The sequence below is a fragment of the Hyposmocoma kahamanoa genome, unplaced genomic scaffold, assembly GCF_003589595.1.
Source record: "Hyposmocoma kahamanoa isolate Upper Pololo Valley unplaced genomic scaffold, ASM358959v1 78, whole genome shotgun sequence".
Lineage (NCBI taxonomy): Eukaryota > Metazoa > Arthropoda > Insecta > Lepidoptera > Cosmopterigidae > Hyposmocoma > Hyposmocoma kahamanoa.
In genome coordinates this window covers 2,843,264-2,867,465 of record NW_020653945.1, presented here as the reverse complement: position 1 = coordinate 2,867,465, position 24,202 = coordinate 2,843,264, and the positions used below count along the sequence as shown (strand labels likewise).

The 24,202-nt window shown below is 35.5% G+C and overlaps 1 protein-coding gene across 1 annotated transcript in view; it reads right to left on the bottom strand.

Annotated features, from left to right (window-relative positions):
- The window catches only part of LOC113233252, a 152,136-nt gene that overhangs the window by 103,692 nt on the left and 24,242 nt on the right, over positions 1–24,202 (bottom strand). Inside the window, exon 2 of the mRNA XM_026468295.1 lies at positions 11,170–11,239. The gene's annotated coding sequence lies outside the window, so the exon portion shown is untranslated. The remainder of the gene's footprint in view (positions 1–11,169; positions 11,240–24,202) is intronic.

The following is a 24,202-nucleotide window of genomic DNA, read 5'->3' as shown; positions in this document are numbered from 1 at the left end:
GGATCTTTGTATTTGCGTTTCAACAACTTTTAGCCGTTGCGCCATCTATGAGAATCTATGAAAGTATTTCGTCAACCAGTTACGTAATTTTACAGTTACCAGCCCTTGCTAGAGATGTCGCTATTAATTGGAATTAAATTTATATTAAATTGATATTCAATTATTTTTTGTGAAATTACTCCACTAGTTTTGCGCGTGTGCAGATAGCGCCTTGCTGTATGTAGTAGTAGTAAGTAAATAATTTTCGACCGTTGTATGGAGTGTCCGGGGTGTACTACGACCAATCATTTCGTAGTGTTTCAAATTACGAATGTTAAGAGGTTTGGCGACATCGATTAGTAATCGAAGCATAACGCATTTTCATTGTTCTTTTTTTCTTCCGTGGGCGTGTCGCTTGACACCAGACACACCTCTTGTTCGTTTCTTCCACTTGGTATCATAAAAAAAAATTACACTTGTTTGAACCATAACAAAATGGTGTCAAAATGTCCTTTTATTAATAAACGTCAAACATCGCAAGTTACGGCTGCCCTTATTAAGCCCTAATCAAACAAATACCCCGCAGTTGCCTAAATACGGTATCCACCAATATGTCCATGAATATAGTCCTTTAATGCTGAGTGGCATCTCATCTGATACATACTTAATACCGGTAGCAGATGTTAATTAATGTGGGCCTTAATGATCTACTCAGATTTGCAAAATGCGTTGTGTTTTGAAAAAAAAAAAGGATCACAGGATCTTTCAAAGTCGTTAAATTAGAACTACGATACAAATTACCATGACTTGGTGACGATTTCTTAGGACATCTATCTATCCCCCGATTAGGTCAGAAAAAAATTGCGTTCATCGTGGTCCTGGTAGAAGTAATTCCAAGTTTAGTTACATCAGTGTGACAGTCGAACTTTACTTTTTATCTTTTTGTATTTGCATTTTCGTTAGTGGCTAGCGTCATGTAATAATAATTCTTACTTCTGCTCCTTATCGTATCTTTACGACTTCAATCTCTGAGTGGCACTGCAACTGTTAAGCACAGGCATGAAGCTTGCCTTACCTAAGTTCGTCCCGTCTTGATATTATAAAAAAAAACAATGAACCACGCATATTTCTAAAGTTACAATAAATTATCCATGAGTTCTAAACTGCAACCTGCATATTTCAGTAGAGGTAGCCCTGAAGAATGTAGCATTCCTCTGCAATTTACGCGTATAAGACATTTTTAAACAGCACAAAGTAGCGAGCGAGAAAAAAGCATAATTATCGCGACACTGTACGCTGGAGGTGTGGAAAGTAAAGTATTTTAAGTGTTTGTTTTTGTGATTAGACGAAGAGAATTGAAATTGGTTGTTATAAAACCCATCTGGAAAAGACAATTTTTCAGGGTTCTAAACGAACGAATTTTTACGATAACAGGGTTATCTTTTAGGTTAGTTTTCTTGTTTTTCTTGTTGTCTTTGCCTGCTCCGATGGAAAAAATTCGTGAAGTATACCTATGTATGTATGTAAATATTCTAGAATATTATCACCAAAATTTTATTTAATACTCGAGACTTTTGCAAACTAGATGTTATATGAAAATGACTACAAGCGTCACAAACGCGCCACAGACGAGCTTCTAGAGGCATATAATTTGAAGGCGCCCATTAGCCAAACGGTCGCCATGCTGGACTGCCACGCAGAGGTCCCGGGTTAGATTCCCGGGCCGGGAGAAATGTTTGTATGGTCTACATTTATTTCTCTCGTGAATTTGGATGTAATTTGTGGTTATCTATGTGTGTGTTCATGGCACCCGCGATTCAGGGTTTCCCTAGTGTGGAGCTATGAGTGTATACCTTATTAGACATAGAGCGGACAGGGGGCGTCGGCGCTGGCGTAGAACGCACCGTGGTAATGGCGATGGTGGTGTTCATGATGTAAATGTTCATTTGTTCTTCTCCTGCGAGTTTGCCTTAAGAATGATAATAGTTCATTTCACATAGGATGGTAGTAGTAATAAAATTTTTCGTCCTTCGGCACAGGCTTAGGCGTCTAAACCATACTGCCAGGTCTTCGATTTTATCACATAGAATACGCACTGTGACATCTCCTCTTTTAACTAATCCCTCAATCAGGTTAAAAAAGAGACAGTAAATTTGTTTTAATACACTCAAACAAACAATATTTGTTGCAGTTGTAATTTTAAGTAAAAATGACAGTGTATTAAGTAAATAGAAAATGCAATGATGAAAATAAATTACCCCGACTATTTGATGCGTAAAACGGAATATTTGTCCATAGAGATTTACACCATAAAATCGATAAATCGAATCAGCTATTGTGTATCACGCGTTAGTACGAGTTTTTGGAGTAATTGTTCAGATTTCGTTTCGTCGCTGTTGATTTCACGGCTTGTTACCGTTTTAAAAAAAATTATACGGTTTATATTATGGTTTTTTTTGTATGAAGAAATATGGTTAATAACCATTGACTTACAATTATATGGACGTCGGGTCCGCGCTAAAAAGTGTCCGAACTTATAGGGCGTTAAAATCGTATACAGAGCGTCATTCATTTAGTCTTCGTTTGTTCGACTGACAGCGAAGCAAGCAAAATTAGACAGTACTGCGATGACATTACAATTTAAATTCAACGTTTTAGCTTTTTCATATTCCTTTACACGTCACTACGTTTAAACAGGTTGACTTAGGACATTTGTTTCATGGTTTTTGTAAAGACCCGTCGTCCATTTATTTGTAAGTCAATGTTTCACAGTAATTGTTTCGGACGGAATGTCGAACGAGAAAGAGAGTAGATCCACGAGGTGCGAGCCCGGAACGATTATTTAAATATGAGTTTGAAATATTGAAAACGTAGACGTTACGACCATTGACACGCTTTTCGAAAGCCGTCTCTCCAGTGCCAACAGGAAACGACCAAGGTAATAAACCTAGAAGATATTAAATAGGTAACAGGTATTAAATTCCAGCCTTGCTGTAGGGCCGCTAGCTTGCCAGTATTGGCTTGTTTTCGACAGACGATAATGTCAATAACGGAATGTTATAAGCTGGCATGTTGTAAATAACATTTCTTCTGTAGTGAATATAATAACATTATAATTAAATATTAAATATTATTGATAACATTTCGTGCTATCCTCACTATCGACACCAACAAGTAACACTATGCCAACTCGAATAGTCAGCTTATTTTAAATAAAATCAGAATTGGGAAAACAATAAAAAAGTAATAAGTATACCCCATTAAAAATGTTTAGGGATCAATCACGTTTTTGCCAATTACTGAAAATCAGGTTTTTTAATTAATTTTCTTTTAATATTATTGGTTTTTTTATTAATTTGATAATTTAATAAATAAATAAATAATTTTACAAATTTATATACATATTTTTATTTCATTGAAATGGGTAATCAAATATTTAAAAAAAAATTATTTGAATCCTGGACACTTTCGATGTGTGTATTTTATAATCTATGATGAACATCTTTTAGTAAAAAATCGTAAATATATGTTTGAAATTGAAAAAGTTGAGTTTCTGGTGAAAAGTCGCAATTTTGAAGTTAGCGTAGTGTTAGTTGCTGGTGTCGATCATTTTTTGGAATCTATTATTATTTTTATTATTATATTTGATTTTTCAAAAAAGTCTTATAATATGCGAAATAAGTAGATGATGACTTTACCATCTCAGTTAGGCGTGACCATATGACCTGTAAATGGCCCGGACCGTTGGTTTGTTTGAAAAAACAAATCTACGATCTAAAATCAAATAATTTTATTTCCTACATGTAATAATCGCAAAAACCAGTCAGACATTTTTCTCGTAAAAAAATTTAATTTAAAATCCAATATGGAGAATATTTTATTGCACGCTCGTTGATATAACAAACTTAACACGAACTGCAACAAATGTGAAATCTTGAACCAAAAATATACAATAAATTTTTTTTATTAAAAATTTTGCATTTGACCTCCATCTTATCCGACGGAAAGTGATGATGAGGTCGACTATGTATCATGCACATCTAAACAATGCCTATTCACTCTCGCCTTGAAAGTTCCAAGTTATAGCGTTCGAAAAATAAGTCCGCAGGCAGAGAATTCCACTCTCTAGCCGCTTGCCATATAAATGTGGAAGCGATACGCTTCGTGCGAATCCTGGGAATATGTACAACATAGGGGTGGAACCCCAGCCCACGTCTAGTCCCCCGATGATGGAAAGGGGAAGGCGGAAACAAATTATGCAATTCCATCGCATACTCTCCGTGATATATATTGTAGAATATCGATAAGCAGGCAACTTTACGGCGGTGTTCAAGGCTCTACAACTTCGCCTCTACTAATTCCGAGTCACCTATAAGCCTTTCGGCACGCTTGTCGATTGAGTCCAAGTCTAATTTTAAAAAAATAAAAAAATATTATTATTATGTGTTACTGTACAGTAACTAAGTGTCAAAGAATTAGTACATATAACAGCTGGTACTTAAAAAAAGAAAGCATGTGCTATACGTACCAGCAAAAATATATATAAAATGATAATAAATAGCTTCATGTGTACATAGTTTAACCATGCAATATACAAAAAAATTAAAACAAAAATTGCCAATGGCCGCGCCCTGAGGTATAAGGGACAACATTTCCTCTCTCTAGATCTTTACAATTATTTCTCCAATAAAATGCGAAGTAAAGTTATTATATTTCCCGTTAGATAATAAACGACTCTAATACTCTGATATTACTGTACTTTTGTTACTACTAGTGTTTGTAATTGTACATGCTGAAAAATTCCTTCCGAAAAGTCAACACTGGGGTAACAATTTAAATCTGCAACAGTAACTCGTTTTGCTCGTATATTCCACAAACATCGCGTGTGCAGTACTCTCATGACGGAGCTAATATTACTCAGGGTGCATAATGCCATGTAATACAGGTAATAACGACTTGTAATGCTATAATAACAGCCTGTATCATTTGGACTTGTGGACACGCTCTTGTAAATTAATATTGGGCATGTTGAAATGTATGGGAGAAAGAAATATTTACTCATCAGTTAATTTTATGTTTGGGCTTTAAGAATAATTTGTGTTTGTTAAGAAATATAAAATTAAATAAATATTTTGCCTACGGGCAAAATATTTGTATTTTGTATTTGTATATAATACAGGGTTATTTTTAAAATACTAAAAACTTTGCAGAACTTTTTTACTAACATCTTATACAACTTTTGGTCCGTGGCTTTTAATAATTCATTAGATTTTACTCTCATACAAAAATAAGATTTAAATAGATCGCTCTAAACGATAATACGCAATCATGCGCAGAAAAAGTGCGTCACAGATGTTGCGATTGCGTGGGAGCACTAATGGTATCCCGAGGATTATCATCCTAATCAGGAAGAATGGACTCTGCTGTTTTCCGCAGGTTCACCGAGTTACACGTGAACATATAATAATGTATTAATGTAATTTAATGTATTGTAATTGTTCTTATTGTTTCTACTAACTTAGTTTATAAGATTGTTACTAACAAATATGGACTAATTGGTCTGAGAATAAATTAATTTGAATTTGATAATATCTCTGTGCAGGACGGGGGTGGGAGTCGTCGCGGAGGACGCTTGCACGTTTGAACTTATTCTACCAGATACAGGTCTAAAAAGTAACAGATAGTACAACAAAAATGTAATAGTATGTTTTTGGTAAATTTATTATGTTTTGTAAACAGTCGTGGAACAGCCAGTACATTGTAGCCCCATCCCATGTCCTTGCAAGCATGGGCGGCGCAGAGAACCGCAAAAGGCTCAAATACGCCAACCTTACTCATTACTACACCTTTGTGCCTTTTGCGGTTGAAACCCTGGGTCCCCGGGGCCACAGGCGAAACTTCTAGCGAACGAGCTGTCGGATCGTCTCGTAGAAACCTCCGGTGACCACAAAGCTGGCAGCTATTTCCGCTAAAGAATAATTCCGCCAAAGGAAATTTTCTATTTACAAACTTTCTTACTTTTTTATGTATCCAGCTTTCATAAGTTGTTTAGATATGTGTATTACACGACAATATGCTTGAATATTTAAATAATAAAAACTTCCTTCGTGGAACAAAACTTATTGTTTATGCCTTAACTGCCTTTGTGGCCGAACGGTTACCATGCAGGACTGCCACGCAGAGTTCCCAGGTTCGATTCCGGGGCCGGGAGATATATTTGTATGACCTACATTTATTTCTCTCGTGAGTTTGGGTGTAATTTGTGGTTGTCTATGTGTGTGTCCATGGCACCCGCGACACAGGGTTTTCCTAGTGCGGGGCCGTTGTTATGTTGAGTGTGTGCGTTGTTGTTGTTGTTAGTAATAGTCCTGCTGTTCGTATTTTAAAAATAACCATGTACCTATAGCCACTTCTGAGCTCAGGCCGCCTTTCACAATGGATTGGGACCGGATTAGGAACTTCATAAATCATTAAATTGCTTTGCAGATGCATGCAAGTTTCTTCACGAGATTTTTTTTTCCCCGAAAAGCTCATGATACATTTTAAAGGTAGCTGTTATTTAAAGGAAGTTGTAATAGTCTCTATATCGCACCCTTAGTAATATAAGGGCACAATCCAAAAAAAGTAGATTTTTGGGAAATCGCGTATTAATATTCTGGATTCCTACATTACACCTATTTTTTCAAATAACATGCTTATTATTTAAGTTATAAATATGAAATTTGGCAGATTTGTTCTTTGATAAATGTATTATAAATAGCAATAAAAAAATAATAATAATATAAGTAAATTCCATAAGTTTCAAGCAAGTTAAAAAAACACTTTCAAGTTAGACCCATATGGTACAAAAAATATAACAGAAATATGGAGCTATTTAAGTTTGATCCCATTTATTATTTAAGTCCCTATCAATTCCCAAATTTCCCAAAAATCTACTTTTTTTGGATTGTGCCCTTATATTACTAAGGGTGCGATATATTGTCCTGTAAATAATGACAAATTAATTCTAAGACTAAATTAAGGCAGTTAGTCTGTCGTCCACTAACTAAAACGCGGTCATGTGACAAATTGTCAAATATCCATTTTAAATAGAAAGAAATAAAGCACAAATTTCTCTTTTAAAAACAGTTAGAATTGGTTAACGTATTCGACTTATCGGAACTTAACGATGCGTAGCTGAAATATCATTAAATAATTTCAATATTCTAAAACTGCTGTGTGTGTGCAGTGTCGCGGCTGCCATGGCCACATACACAGACAACCACAAATTACACCCAAACTCACGAGAGAAATAAATGTAGGCCATACAAACATTTGCGGCCCGGGGATCGAACCTGTCACCTCTGCATGGGAGTACGGCATGGTAACCGTTCAGCCACGGAAGCAGTTAAATAATATATATTATAGAGTAGAATAGAGAAGCAATGGTTTCATCTGAGAGCTGTTTGGTCACCTAGCAGACCATTAACAATAGGGTTTGGTTTGTAATTCCCACGCGGACTTATTGCCGATTGTGCCGATGTTTTCCTTCACCGAAAAGCTCATGGTAAATTTCAAATCAAATTTTGCACATAAATTCCTAAAAACTCAGACAGAGGTGCAAGCCCAGATTCGAATCCACAACTCTCGATAAGAGATAGGCTACCACAGCTGCAAGTACTGTGTGCTATTACGAAATTAAATGGAAAAAAAAAATTCCAGTGATTTTTTGATATTATTTGTATCATTGTACAGTAAATAATAATGTATTACAAAAAATATACCAATAATGGCGGTCGAAAATTCTTATTTCATGAGTTTTCTCTAAGTTATTTAAAGATAAATCTTCTTACATGACTATTATATTATTATTATTATCCATTATCCAATCTATTTTTTTGCCAGACAACGACAACCGGTCTGTCTCAAACTTGAGTTTCCCTTTACTAACAGTACCAGACCAAGTACCAAGACCAGTACCAAGACCAGGGGGTCTATACTACACTATACTTTATCTTTCGTCGCAACTTTAATTTTTTTCTATATTTATGTATTTTTACGATCTCTAATATAACATACAGCAGTAACACAAAGTACAAAGAACACATACACAAATATTTAAGTTGTTTATTCGACACACACGTCCGTCACACATCTCGCTCAGAGCGTCTACTCCCAAAAGTAAAGTCCGATACACGTAGCTGCATACGTCCTTCGTTTTAATAATTTCTTACTATGAAATTCACTTTTTGTAATATTTGAGCATTTATAAATGCAAAATAAAGTCTCACATGACATTCCCGGATATTCCCAAAAGAAGTAAAATATTCCCAAATGGAATATTGGTCGACTTTAATTAAAAGTTTGCAAGTCAATAATGGTTTTTGGATAGATTATGGTACAACACTAAAGAAATCCGCCATTTGTTCAGTAAAATCTTTGTATAAGCATGTAAAAGAACCTATTTCACCATGATCACATTTTACATTCACGTTATCGGTCCGTTATTGTCTATGGGATCGGAAGCCCAAAACGAAAGCATTATAATTTGTTTTTTGTCATATTTGTCTTATTTAATGTTGTTTTTATTATAGTATTTTTTATTTTGTTTGTTAATTAAATATTATTTCTTTAATTTTGTTTTCCTTGTTTGTGTTATCATTTTTTTTGTATCCGTGTTGTGGAGTTGCAATAAAGTCTATTCTATACTATTCCACTTCTCCGGCTGACGTCCGTCCGAAACAATAACTGTCAAATAATTAATACTCGACCAAATTAAAAAACATGAAGTCAAGTATGAAGCTTCATTTACATAATGCGTTTTTAAATTTTTTTGAGTGTTACTTATTTCACAATAATTGCTTCGGACGGAGAACGAGAGTATAGAGCCAGAACCAGTATAGAAACGTATATTTCCCCAAATTGATCCTACCGGGAATCGAACCCAGGACCCCTTATCCAGCACCTACAGTGTAAATATACTTACCCTGTACCGATATCTGTTTATTACACACTATTGCTTAGTTTAAGAAAATGTATGAACATTAAATATAAAACGAGAGACAGTAAGTTTTTTCTATTTTGCTCTCTTTATACCTATATTACCTGTCCTCTACCTACCGGACAATAAATCAAGAAAAATAAACATGTCTCTTAAAAACTTACAGCAAAAACAAATAACACAAAAAATGCTAAATTACAGCTGCGCGTACGCACATAAATCTTTAACCATAGACAAGGAACACGGTCGCTCGTTCTATATTGTCTTTGGGGCACATATGTGTTCGTTTTTTAAAAAAGATTTAACAAATTTCACTTGCGGCTGTATAAAAATTTGTTTTATAATATTCATTGGCGAATTTTGTGACAGAGACTGCAAACGTAAAATTGTTTTCGCGATGCATAGCGATGACAATCAACAGGTGTACCTAGGGTTGGCAAAGTCAGCATCTATTTCAATATCTGAATTTGTACGTCCAAGCATTTTATCTTGCAACCTTTACACAAATCAAGCCATTTCGATGGCTTTCTAGAATATATATCATCAAAAAGATGTCTTAACAAAGCTGCAAACCGTCTGCCGGAGAATCGTAGACAATGCCAATGTTGTCATATGATTATTCCAAACCAATGAAAAACTTCAATCACAAAAAAATTTAGCATTTTCTGAATAAATCAAAAAATAATCTATTTTCTTCTTAACAATTTTGTCATATTAGAAATGCATGTTTTAGTACGTCGCCGTCGACTAAATTTGGAAATCACGTAACTCCGTTTTTGGACGAAATCTCTTTTGTGCTCTTCAAACGCAATATCGGGCAATACGAACTTAAGATATAATTTCTAGACCTTTTTTCAGTCATGAATTAAAGGTATAATCCTATAATTAATTCTTATAGTTCTGTTTTTTCCGCCTTCTTAAAATTCCACATTCATGGAGGTATGAGTTTAGGTTTTAATACGGCATGGAGGTGATTTTAGAAATTCATTATGCCAACCCTATCTGCACCCCTGTGGTTTTATTATATTCACGGTTTGTCCGCCGTTGTACGCTAAAATTATGCGTATCCAGAGAAATGGCCATTGTTCCTAATTGATAAACACAGCGTAGGTGTTTTATTGCACCACTCTATTCTGGAATTGTACAAAATAATAATATTGCCAGGTGATACATGCATGGTGATAAAGATATACGTGCTGGAATGCTTGCAAAGACTATTTGCTATCCGTGGCGGTTGTGGAACCGCATACTTCCTTAGAATACTATGTGACACGAGAATTACTCTTTGCCGTGTTCTATAAGGTCAGGTGGGATGAAAGGAACACCAGGGAAAGAAGGACTTGAAGCCTTAAATCATAATCTAAAGAGTTTAACACTATAGGCTCACAGTCGATAAAACAGACAAATTAGTTTAAGCGATTTTTAAGAGATGTCGCTACGATGCTTCAAATGCAAAAGGCGGAAAAAATAAAACTGACAATTATTATTTTGATATATTATTATTATATTAATAAAAATGAGATCACGAGATATACATTACCGTTTTTGGAAATAAGATTATTATTCCTCTTACCCCATCTTTGCTCATACATAACGTGACCATACGTCCCGCTTTGAGCGGGACATCCCACTTTTTGGACCAAAATACTTAAAAGTGTCCCGCTTTCACAAAACAGAACACACGTAACAATGGCGCGTCAACGAAAAATATATAAAACCAGCCAACCAGACATCGAGCACCAGACTACACAAGGTTCTTTTTTAATTTTTGATTCATTGAACAATTTTAGTTCTTCTTAATTTTTTTTAATCATTAAAAATTTCGTAACTATCATAAAGTACGTTTTAGCAGCTGTAGAGCGCCCATTTGCATTTCTGCCTCTAAGCACTAATGTGAACTTTACTGCGTTCCTGTTTTGAAGGGTGATCTGGTAAAACTACAGACACATGGGACTTGTCAACTTATGTCTCAAGGTGAAGGGCGCAGCGGCAGTGCCTCTCAGATCTTTGCAATTTAAAGCTCTGCGCGGCACTGCAACTGTTATGGACAGGCGTGTAGCTTACCATCAGGCATACGACATGTTCGTCCCAACACTTAGTCTTGATATTATAAAAAAAAAGTTATTATATTAATATTTTTGAGAAACAAGAGCCTAGGGAGCAAGAACAAGAACCCCTGACGACGTATTAAGTTACAATCTAACTTTTACCTTGTTTGGAAGACGCCTTTTCTTACAATCCCTGGGTAATAATGGCATTGGGTGCACACACGAACGGTTTCTGTAACAAAAGTAATTAAATAAATAAATATTACAATGTAGAGCATTAATAATAATAAACTTTAATGTTATAATTATCGCAATACAATGAATTTTTTTAGTGACAGGTCATTAATATTGACATGTTACAAATCAAATGTAAAAAAAATCAGTCTTAAGTAATAAACTGAATAAAATGCAGTACAACCCTCAAATACATTTTCTCATTGACTGTACCGCAGTACCAACCAATAACGAGAAGTACGAGAGTACAAGGCTTAACCAGGGATTGTACTCAGTTGAGATGATTGTAAAAAAGTTCGTCTAGGAAAGTATTGCCACTTTACCTGCTTTTGCAATTGAATATTTAAACTATTTATTCACCACATAAAATATTAAATGTAACTTATTCAATGACGTAAAAATTTCAACAATCTTAACAATAACAATTACTGTGTGGCAGCAAGCTTAGCACACACTGAGTAGCACATATGCTCATTCACAGTACTGACTTTCAGCTTGTCCCCGCTCTGTTGTGAACAAGCTGATATATAAAACACGCACACAAAAACATAAAGTAAAATTAAATATAATGAAATTAACAACACGCACGTTTAAATCAGTAGTAATTCACAAATAGAGCTACTAACTATACATATATCATTCATGTATCATCAACTATGACATAGAGCAAACCACTGTAATACCAAATTCAATACAATTTACTATCGATTGTAATAGATTAATACTAATGTTATAAATAAGATAACACTGCTTTATACTAGAGCTTCCTTCTTTTTGTGACTTAAAAAATAAACCCTTAAGCCAAGTTCCCACTATTAATTAAACCGGACCGGCGAGTTTGCCGGAAAGGCTTAGTGGCTGTAAAAATTTATTTGAAGCTATTCACATTACGCCGGACTCGGCATTGTTGCCGGAGCGTTTGTCACTACGGACCGCCAGAACACCCGGACCGAAGTAATGTGAATGACGACGAAAGTCCCAATAAATCATCAAAACAGGATGCTGTCATTCGAAAATAATTGGAGAACTTTGACTCGTCACTTCTCAGTTGGCCCATTATAAATCTTTCCCGTAAAACAGGATGTACCCAATGTTTTCTTTATACCCAATTAAGCCTTCTGAGATACATCACAACACCATAATTTCGTCGTCTATAATGCACAGTGGTCTGAAATCAACTAAGGTGAAGACTTTAGTCTCCGATTTTCTTGCGAGATCCGGCTTAATGTGAATACCTAGTCCGAGTGCCGGTTTCCGGGCAAAGTCACCGGTCCGGTATAGTGGGAACTAGGCCTTAAGCTGCGAAATCAAACACGATTGGGATTATATGTGAAATTACAGGCACAAGGGACTTGTCAACTTACGTGTCAAGCAAGGTGACGAGCGAAGTGGCAGTGCCACTCAGTTATTTGTAATTTAAAACTCTTCAGTGGCCATGCAAATGTTTATTGAATATCATGTTATACTACAATAATATTCATATACTTTCAGTGAAAATACATCACTAGTTGTTATTATTATTGATACAAAGATCATAAACGTCGATAGATGTTATACAGGTCCTCGCGTGTGCAGGTTGTAGGAGCACGCAGGACAGGACAAAAGATGTGCCAATCTGGGGAGAGACGCCACAAATACATACGCTCTCTGAGGTATAACCCCACCTGTGAATGCTCTCCTTGCTTCGGCCGACTTGGGTTCGCAATGTATTTAGAGACTTCAAAGTTAGCCAAGGTAGATTATGCCCAGGAGGGAGGTGCTCTGACAGCAGCATGAGTGATGCGTGGGAATCTTTCCTTCCAGAGATTTATACGGACTTGGTTAGTTTCCCCGTCCGGAGGGAATACTTCTTTAATGAAGCTATGACAACTCTTTAGCTTCTGGAATACCGGCACGTGACAGAGTAAGGGGTGCCGCGGGTCAGTCTCTTCTTTTAAGCGCTGCAAATATCTAGCCACGTCTCTGCCGACGTCCGGAGGGGCAACACTTTGTTAAGGTGCTGGCGAATGCTTGCCAGGTGAAGCCTGAAAACCAGCAAATTGCTGAAGCTTTTCCCGTTTCTTCGACATAGAATTAAGCATTGTTTTATCTTAAATTTGTTTTCTGATGAAGAATAAAGTCTTTTTATTTTATTTTTTTTAGTTTTTTATCGGCTTTTATTGCTGTGAAAAACTTAAAGTTCGTTCAAAACATGTTTAAAGCAGGTAGTATGAAGCAATTAGTTTATCTATTCGATTCGTAATTATATATTCAGCTTATATAATAAACTACCATTTAGCCGAGATTGCTCTGCTCTTTAAAACAGTCTTAACTAAATGCAAATAAGATCCTACTTACAGGCTCTTGCGTAGGTACATTACGTTCTCCATTACCTCATGCATACTTAATGAACCGGGTTACATGTTATTGTTCGCAAAAACAATACTTTCGATTTCGTACACAACCGTATCATACAGTCGGCAACAAAAGGAGTTCAACTCTTTGAATTTCTCTTTTCAATTCTAATACCGCGTTTATACAATCGTATTCGTCGCACATTCGTTCGTCGTTCGTTTAGCTTCTGCGTGCAAGAACGTCCATTCACACTTACCTTTTATATTCACTTTTACATAAACTTACAACGATGGACAACGTCTATAGCAGAGTTGCCTTGAGTCCAAAATTACATTTCGTTACCTGGAAAGGTAAATAGTTAAATTTTTGCTGCAAAGTTTACATTTTACAAGTTCGTTTTTTTATTGAAAATTGTAACTATGAAATATAATATATACGCCTAAATCCTAAAAATAAAAAATAAAAAAGTAATTGATCGATTATAATTTTTTTTTGCGCCGTCTCTGAGTTGCGAATATGCGTTCGTAAACTATTTAAGATTTACAATAACAAAATGTAGTTATATTTAAAAGATCTCAACGAAAAATGTGAGAAACGTAACCATCTGGCAACACTGATCTATAGGTTTTATAAATCGAAGAAACAAAACATTAACTAAACTAAGAAATCAAATGCCATTAAACTGAGCCCTGATTTAACAGTTCATCATGTCTCATCATCGATCCATATACATCCCACAAAGTAGCGCTAAGAAATAATTAAACAAAGATGTGCCAATTTTTTCCTTATACACAATCGAAATAATAACACAATAAGGCTATAAATGTGACAGAATTTTTTTTTCATTAGCTCTTTAAAGGTATGTCTTAAGATACACAAAACAGATCCATCTTAAAATTTCTTCAAAAGTTTTTGAAATTTTCATCACTTTATTCATTCATCTGAACTATATAGTGTTAAAAACACGTGACGTCTGCAAAAACCGTGTGTAAATTTACTTTAATACAAACACTTTTGTTCTCGACTGTAACACTACAAACCGATTCATAAAATACACAAACAGAGCAAAGAAAAGTAAGCAAAGAAGGTCTCAAAAGCTTCGTTGCTAAGGTTGTAAATACTTTGAAAGTATTTCGGGTACCTTTGGAAACCGGACGGTAAAAGTCAAAGGAGTTGGAGCGACCTTGAAAGTCCCGAGGGAAAGGTTAAGGCCCTGGTAAGGAAGGGTGCCCTTGACATGACTGAGCTAAATGTCTAAATAATTTGGAGGTTTGGCGCACATTGCTGCGTATTGGTTATATTGGTGCTTGGGAAAATACATTATTGTGACTATTTGCAACGTTGTTTACATCGAACAACAATTCCATCAATACCTCCTATGAAAACAACGGCAAGTTATTTCTGGACCTCTTCTATTTATATTTTGTTTTTTGTTTCTTTATTTTTTTCACTAAACTCGTTCTTTTTTCGAATTTTGTTATTTGTTTCTTTATTAATTTTCATCTAAAATTCGGGGAGCATAATATTAATAAATAATGGCTGTCTACAAAAATGACCAAAAAATAAATTTTGCGTAATGTTCATTGGAGGTATCGCTATATACATTACAAATACTTATTTATACCACATACAGAAGACAGGACTGAGTAAGAAATCGAGAAATTGACATGAGTTGAGGTCTACGTCTAACCAATTTGGGAGAAATTAGAAGTTTACTGCTGCAATTTGGTCAGATTGATGCTTGATTTGAAAAAAGACATTACGATTATTATTGTAAAAATTATTTAAGTAAATCGAACTTATATTCAAAACTCTTTATTTACATATCATTATAATTATTTTTTTTATGACACCAAGTGACGGAACGAACAATTCGTGCGCTTGGTGGCAAGCGACACGTCTGTCCATAACAGTTGCAGTACCACTCAGAGCTTTAAATCGCGTAGATCTGAGGGGCACAGCCACTGCGTCCGTAACCCTGAGACATAAATTGTCAAGTCCCACCTGTCTGTAATTTCACTAGCACCTTAGAGTGGTTACACACGGTAACTTTCGCGCGTTTGCGTCGCTGCTGAACAAACGCTTATATATCACAAGTGTAGCGATCCAATCGATACAGTCGCGCGTTTGCATGAAGGTAGACAATTACCGACTGCATCGCTACAGCATCGCGTTTGCATCGCTGTGTGTAACCGCTCTTACGCTTCCAAACCGGAACGCAGTAATGCTCACATTACAGTTTAGCTTCAGAAATAGGAACGGTGACACTACTTCCCTAGACGAACTCTTTCAAAAGAAGCTCTACTGATGCTATATGCAATAGTATCCGCTCACGCGATACATGCAGCCGTAGACGCATACCACACCTAGAGGTGCCGATGATGATTTTATACCGATTTATCGGATATCGAAGTAAAAGGATAAGGATAACAGGTAAAAGAAGTAATATTAATTGCTATTTCGGTAACTACTCTAGCAAACCATAAAGTTTTTAATGCCTGGGTCTGTCATTTAAAAAAATAAACAACTTCAAAAATACGTCACGACAATCGTGTGTGTTATTGTTTGGGCTGGTGATTTCGGTGTTTATTTACTGAAAACATACCGTAAGTAGCGTTTTTTAAGTTTACCCTGAATATAAATGTTTATAAACTATACTTTAAGGAGTAGTTTCATGGTAAAGGTTAGAACCACTCAAATATCTACAGGAATATTATCATATTCATCCAAGTACACCAAAAATTTCATTAATGCTTTTTAAGTGCAGGATTTGCGGTGTATTACTGCATTTTATTTGAGATTTTTTGTTGGTAGTACGGAGGGTATTTATTTAGCAATGCAGAATAATAATTTTTATTTATAAAAACTTGTATTTAAACTGATTGCTTTTCTAATTTGCGAAACCAAATAGCCGCCATTTTGCGGTAGGAGGAGCGCATCGCGTGAGCGGATAAGAAAATACAAAATTGAAGTAATTTCACAAAAAATAGTTGAATATCTAGTAGCAAAACATCGTGACATGCAATAAACTTAAAAAGTTACCTACAAAGTTCTTGATAAATAACCATATCTTCGAGGCACTCTTAGGCCCTTTGACGGAGCGTGGAGCTGCGTTTTATAACGTTGTACTGTAAATCTGTTTGTATCGAAAACACGCGCCGTCCAACATACTGACAAAGCTTCTCCGCGCGGGAGCATTAGAGTATGTTAAATAAAATCTAGTAGCAATAGAGCTCTTTGTGAAAAAGTTCCTGAAAGGTAGTACTGCCACCTTACCTATTTGTGCAGCCAATCGGTAATGTGAGTATTAGGGTAAGGGTGCTGGTAAAATTACAGGCACATGGGACTAGTCACCTTATGTCTCAGGGTGACGGAGACTCAGATCTTTGCGATTTAAAGCTATGAGTGGCACTCAGTGGCACTATGGGTCGTATTCTAGAACTCTACTCAATGCTTAAGTCCGGATTTGAGTAGGGTTTAAAGCACTCGAAATTCAAGTCCCTGCCATTAGGGTAGTATTTCCAGTGCAATCCTGACTTGAGCATTGAGTAGAGTTCTAGAATACGACCCTTAAACTGCTGTGGACAGGCGTATCGGTTTCATCAGGCTCACGACTTAATTTTTAGGTAAAAACAGAGTTATATATTAGCAAAAGCATACCATTTTTATTATAATATTATAGTCTAAAACTTGTCTTCGACCGCTACTGACCCAATATGGTGTGTACTATAATTCATTTTATCTTTATATGTATATAACCTACCGTTAAATATCTACCCACTTCGACATATTTTGGAGGCCAGTTTCCTTATAAATGTGAATTGGTAGTGTAGGAGGTGCCTTGCGACAGCACAGAAAGGTTTCTCGAAACAATGACATCACGCGATTTCGGCAATAAGCAATATTATTATGACCATTGCGAAAACCCAAAATGATCAAAATAATTATGTAAGGTATCGGGAGAAATATAAAAAAATCGAAAATCTGTATATATTAATAATAACTGTCGAGTTTACTACAGTTAAAAAAGCTTGAAATTTTTTTGATAAGTTTCGGTTTGGAAGGGTAAGGCAGGTTTCAGAGCACCCGGAGCGGAGTAACACGTAGGTGTTATAACGTCGCTTTACAGTGACGCGGATTGCTCCGTACGGAACATGCACCCCGTGAACTCCGTACAAGCCATCCGTGCGTTCATTGTAGGCGACTGTCTTCCGTGAATATCCGTCCTAAATTAAATACTCGATTCTGACTGCGGATTCTACGCCAGCGGCTGGCCTACAAGCGTCACAGCTGAAATTGCTGGTAAAATTATAGGCACATTGGACTTGTCAACTTATGTCTCAGGGTGACGGGTCCAGAAGCAGTACAGTAAATAATACCTATCCGCTGTCGCTTTGAAAAGGCCCAAGTTGTAGCGTTCAGCGAATAAGTCTGCAGGCTAGAAATTCCACTCCACAGCCGTTTGCCATATAAATGTGAAAGCGTAATGCTCATATGGACCTTTGGTGCGTCCATAACACAAGTGTGGAACCCCAGCATACGATACGTCTAGTCCCTCGATGATGGAAAGAGTGGGATAGAATTAAATCGTACAATTCCATCGCACACACTCTGTGATATTAGTAAAATATAATTTTACAGCTTTCAAGGTGTCGATAAACTATCGAGTTTATCTATTGGATTACATCACTGTCTCATAGGATAGTGACAACAGTATGTTCGTGAAAAAACGGTTTTATATTTCCGTATAACAGCGTGGGAGCGTATAATAAAGATGGGAAAAGCAGTGATTGGGCGTGGATGGTAGTCGCCATGGATTACGAAAGCTTCCGACGGCATTTAATTAGTATACGTTCTATTTACTAGTTTAATTAAAGCAAGCGAATAGATATAGGTGAAGATTGATACTAAACATTACTTCGGAATATGTAATTTCCTTTACCATGAGATTACAGTGAAAATAATCGCTAGTACCGCGTAAAATATTTTTGTATACAAAATGTTGTTTCTTCTTGTGACCGCTAGGGGCACTGTATAATTTGCCATACAAAATTGTGAATTTACGCGGTCACTAGCGACAACTATCACGGTAAACTCGTGGTAGAGGCACTGCTCTTCTTATCATAACTCTCATCTCATCTTATTTAGTTTCGATTTTATTGTTAAGCAAAAATCAGTGTAATTGACTTTTTTTATTAACAATTAAGACTTAAAGCGCCAGTATCCGAAGGTTATTGAAATACAAATACGTTGGTTATGACAAAAAGAGCAGTAATTGTCTTTTAATTTATTTATGCACGAACGTTTGTAATTGCTGTTTAGCTCGTGTGGCATAGTCACAATATTTTTATCACACTTGCCAGGAAGTTGAAAAAAGGAAAATTAGACTTTGTAGTTTGTTCATATATTAATGACAAATTTTTAAGTACTCCACAATTAAATCTTACATATAGAATAAAAAAAAAGCATTGCGTCTTTTCGCTTTTGGTTTAAACGTAAAATCTATTGAATTTATGTATGTAGGATTTTATTAATAGCGAACGTAGCCATAAAAATTTAGTTAAGAATGTAGCATTGGAATAAGAGTGAATGACGAGAGTGAAGGAGAGGAATGAGTGAGTAAGAGAATGAAGAGGAAGACGTTGGTGGGGAAGGAGTGAGACGGCAGAGAGATTTTGCCTCATGCTTTTTGTTAAAAAATATAAGAAAATAAAAAAGAAATCGTGACTTCTTTTTTATTTTCTCACAATACAATTCGTATTCGTATTCCAAATAGGAATTGCAAAGAAGAACATCCCACCCCATCCCACACGTAGGTATGTCATGGTATTTATGACTATTTATCTTTTTTTTTTTAATTTATTAAGGCTTTGGCAAAGCCATCAGCCTAAACATGAAGTTTAAATTTGTTTCTGTAATTATGGCCGCCACAAAGAGTATAGGCAATTTGAGGCGGCGTGCTTGGATTGACTCGGGATTCCTTAAAACGGGCCGATACGGGTATTCTAGTTCGAGATTCGTATAATTTCGCGTTTTAATCTTCGATTAAGGCACAATAGCACTATCCTATTCCACTTTAAACTAGATTTCACAAAATAATTGAAAGTCAAAATAAAAACGACACTTTTCCCTCCAAAAGGTCCAGAGCGAATCCCTATTTATCTTCCAAAAATGATTAATAAAATGTGATTAACTATATATAACTATTAAGCTTTATAAATTAAATCAAAACGTTTTTTTTTTCTAAAACTTTACGTCGTGTTCTGACTCAAGAAATAATTTATTCCCACAATAACAATTCTTACAATTTCAATCAAACTTAGAAGATAAATAGGCAAAGAACTTTAAACCGCAAATTGGCAACGGTCCTCCAAAAACTGGAAACATTAATTATAACAAAAAGCATCGTTCAATATTAAAAACTCACAAAGACACAACAACACCATACATAGAATGTACAGATATCAACTAAAGATTTCACAATTCACATTTCGTTAAAACGTAACCATATAATAATGTTGCCCTATTAACTAGGGACGTGAACAAAAACTGACCTCACAGTCATTCATCCCCTAGTTTGCGACCCTTAGAGGTGGAATATTTTCCTCAAATTTAAATGGGACCACTACTGTGGTATCCTCTTTCTAAGAAAAATCATCAAAATCGGACAACAGTTAACGCGTGACATACATACAAAACAAAAACATAAAGCCGAATTGAAAATCTACCTGTAAAAAAAAACAAATATACCTGTACTATGAATATTCGGTAGCAGTAGAGCCCATTGCTAAAGAGTTCGTCCAGGGAAATACTGTCACTTTACCTATTTCTGCAGCCAAGCAGTAATGCAAGCTCGAGGTGAAAGGTTCAGTGGCAGTACCCCTCAGATATTTGCCATTTAAAGCTCTGAGTGGCACTGGCAAGTGTGACGCTTACAACCACGTGCACAACTTGTTCATCCCGTCACATAGTATCATAAAAAAAATCCAACACCCAGATCCTTTGATATCATCATCACCGATGTCTGACTGGACCATCCGTTGATATACTCGCACAAGTTTCTTGCTGGACTATTTAAACTTTTAAGGTGGACTGTACAGTCCTTATACGCGAGGTCATTAGTCACTGCGTAGGCGCATCTTAGGTGAAGGAACGCGGAAATCGAGAGACTATTTTTCTCCTTGATTGAAAATCTTTAGAAATCTTAAGATTGGATCTAAAAGATTAACTAAAGGTGTATTTACAGAATTCAGACCTAATAGGACATCATATATCTATACTATTTTATGTAATAAATGTATCTGTTACAGGCACATGGGACTTATCAACTTAATGTCTCTGGGTGATAGTGTCTCAGTATAATATGGAATTATTCACTTTAACTTCTTAAAGAACAACTTTAGCTTTATAACCGATATCCGTATCACCACAGAACAATGGTATTACCATGTATCATCTTTCGTAACTCTACTTGGCTTTCACACCTCATCGTTCAGAAACAGTACCGATTCACACTAAGCTTCGTTCATAATCTTACATTACAATTGCAATAAAAAACCACGTTTATAATTTAATCTATAAGAATTATCAAGCAAGTCAGAAATAATTAATTATTACATATTATACACTAATATTCAAGAAAAATAAACAAGTTGCTAAAGAATGAACAATGAAACGCAAAAACAATGAAGCTCCCAAAAAATTGAAACTCAACAAAGGCTCCGACAGTCATTTAAACGCTTTGATGAAATCCAAATGAAAGCAAAAATGAAAACGTAGATAACTTATTGTTTGTGCATTCCCATGCACCCGACAATGCAACTGCATACTTTCCATTGTTAACGCATTGTCTCGTAAGAGATTTTTTAACAATTCCAAACACGGATTCATAGATACCGACTTTCTACATAGATATGAAACTATGTACGGATTTCATTCAATATAATCATCAATATTTTATTCTACAATAAAGGAGTAATGGATAGGTGGATGGATGGATATGTGTCTTGTAAACACTAAATCCAGAATCTATTTCATTGTCTCTGGTGGACGGCACTTAAATAGAGAAACGTACATTGTCTTGTCTTACACATAATTATGTCTTATATATTATACACATGCAGAACAAAACAGTGAAAATATAAAATAGTAACATTATATTTAAATAAATAACAATTTTACACATAAAGTAGCAAATGTATTAACACTTTTAGTATTGACTTAGACTTAGTACAACTTTTCTCATGCATTATTTAAAAAAAACGAAATAAACAAAATGCATTCTTTTTACTTTTTGTGACAAACAGAAACGGTTTAAAAATGTTAGAGAATCAAAATTTAAAAATTATAACGGTTCAACATTGATATATCAAAGTTTCACTCAAATAAAAAACTTTATTAATCAAAACTTTTTCTAACCACTCGACGTGGGAAATTTAGACAAAACGAAAAAAAAATGACAGTCGCCTTTTTTAAAATAAATAGTGTGTAGTGCCAGAAACAAGAAAAAAAAATAATAGTAATTTTTGATACAAGTGCGGAAAGTTAGTCATTATTCACGGGTCTCGAGACAAGTGAAAATAGCAAATCCGCACGTGTATCAAACGACGTTTTTTAATACATTTGCGAAAAAACTACATTGAAAGTAAAATAAAACAGTATATTTTCGTCTCGAGTAGTACTCACCTCCGGTCATTATTAATACTCAACCAGCCATCTTTATGGAAAATATTTTGGTGTTTTTAAATGTAACCCGTTGTTTTATAAAACACCTATGCAATTTAAACAAATAAGATGTTTGTAAGTAAATATAAGTTTTAATGACGAATGACACGTCACAAAGCAAATAAATCTTAAATAAATCTACAACCTCTCTAGTTCTATGTTTAAGACTTGAAACAACTGAAAAATTTAAAAAAAATGGAAAAGCAAAAAGCACTAGTGCGAAAAATCCAACTTTCGGCACGATTTGTAGTACTAAAAATGCCACGTTTTGAGCAACTGTATTAAAAAACATTTTATTATAATCCATCAATACCTCTAAGATCAATAGTGTTATAAATCATTGAATAACTATAAGTCGTTGATAACTAACCAATTGGAAATGAAACTATTTTTCCGGATTTAAATCGCGTATATTTGTTTTTTCAAACAAACCAGTGAAAAAAGTGGTTTGCATCAATATTAGACATAACTGGTTGAAGACTGTACCACCTCAGTCAACCGTGACCATGGGACCTGTAAAGGGCCCGAAACGTCGGTTTGTTTGAAAAAACAAATATACGCGATTTAAATCCGGAAAAATAGTTTCATTTCCTATGTGTAACAATCGCGAAAACCTAAGAACTCGATAACTAACCAATTATTAAATTTCATTTTAAATTATTTACAATTTACTGGTATACAGCGACTGGTAATTTGCATATAAATTTAGGGGCTTAGAATAATAACGCATAGAATGATAGTTTCATATCAAACGAACTGTCACAAGTGAGGTAAAAATCAAATTCATGTAGGCTAGTTTTAGTAGTAGGTTAATTTTCGGTTTTAGTGAATATTTATATAAAAATACAAATTGAAACGCGTTACTTCCTTGTGGAATGTGATGTTAGTATCTATTTTATGTTTGTCTGACGTATTTTTACACTCACTTACCGCACATTTCGTCATTTTTAGCTAAAATTCTGGAGCTGTTCGCGGTGCAAGTTGACCTTGAGCACTGACGGCCCGCCCGCTCGTGTAGGCCCTTTGGGCTTCAATTTGCCTCACTTAGCGTGTGCGGACTAGGTTTCTATGCGTTATTATTCTAAGTTTAGGGGTTATTACCGTCATACAAATGCCGTCTTTGTGTAAAATCTTATTAGAGATTTGTTTATCCCGCTACTACTTAGTATATTATTTCTCGTATTTCCAGGTTCCTAAACTTCACTTACAGTCACTTGGTATTAAAAAAAATAAATGAAACAAATATTATATCTTATTTGATATTAATATAACGTAACTCTATCTGTAGCTAGAAGTAATTGTAATATTTTCAATCGGTGGCTGTCTAACGCCAGCTTCCTACGCACACATGTCACGCATCGCACGCAAAGTTCGTTACGCATTGCGTGCGTCACGCTTCATGTATAAAGTCTACCGAACAGTCGTCATTATAGGTAACTGGGCACATTTCCGCTGCTTACTGATGCTTATGCCATCAATATAGGTGGGTAGTATTATTAACCAACCAACACACTAAGAGCCGTTACACGCGGCGATTATTGGCAACGATGCAAACGCGATGCAGTCGCTACTCGTTTACCTTTACACACGCGCGCGATTTTAAGCAGCGATGCAAACGCGATGCAAGCGCGTATCGATACAAACGAAACGATACAAACGTGCAATTGCACACCTATAAATCCTAAGCGTAGCGATGAAATCGCGAGTTTTACGAACGCGCGTTTGCATCGCTGTTATTACTGAGATAATACTATCTTGAAACTTAAAGTTAAAGCAGCAGTAAAGCTCCTTGTGAAAGCGTTCGTCCAGGGCAGGACCGCCACCTTACCTATTTATGCCGCCAAGCAATAATGTAAACATTACTGCGTACCGGTTTGGAAGGGTAAGGGTGCTGGTGAATTAC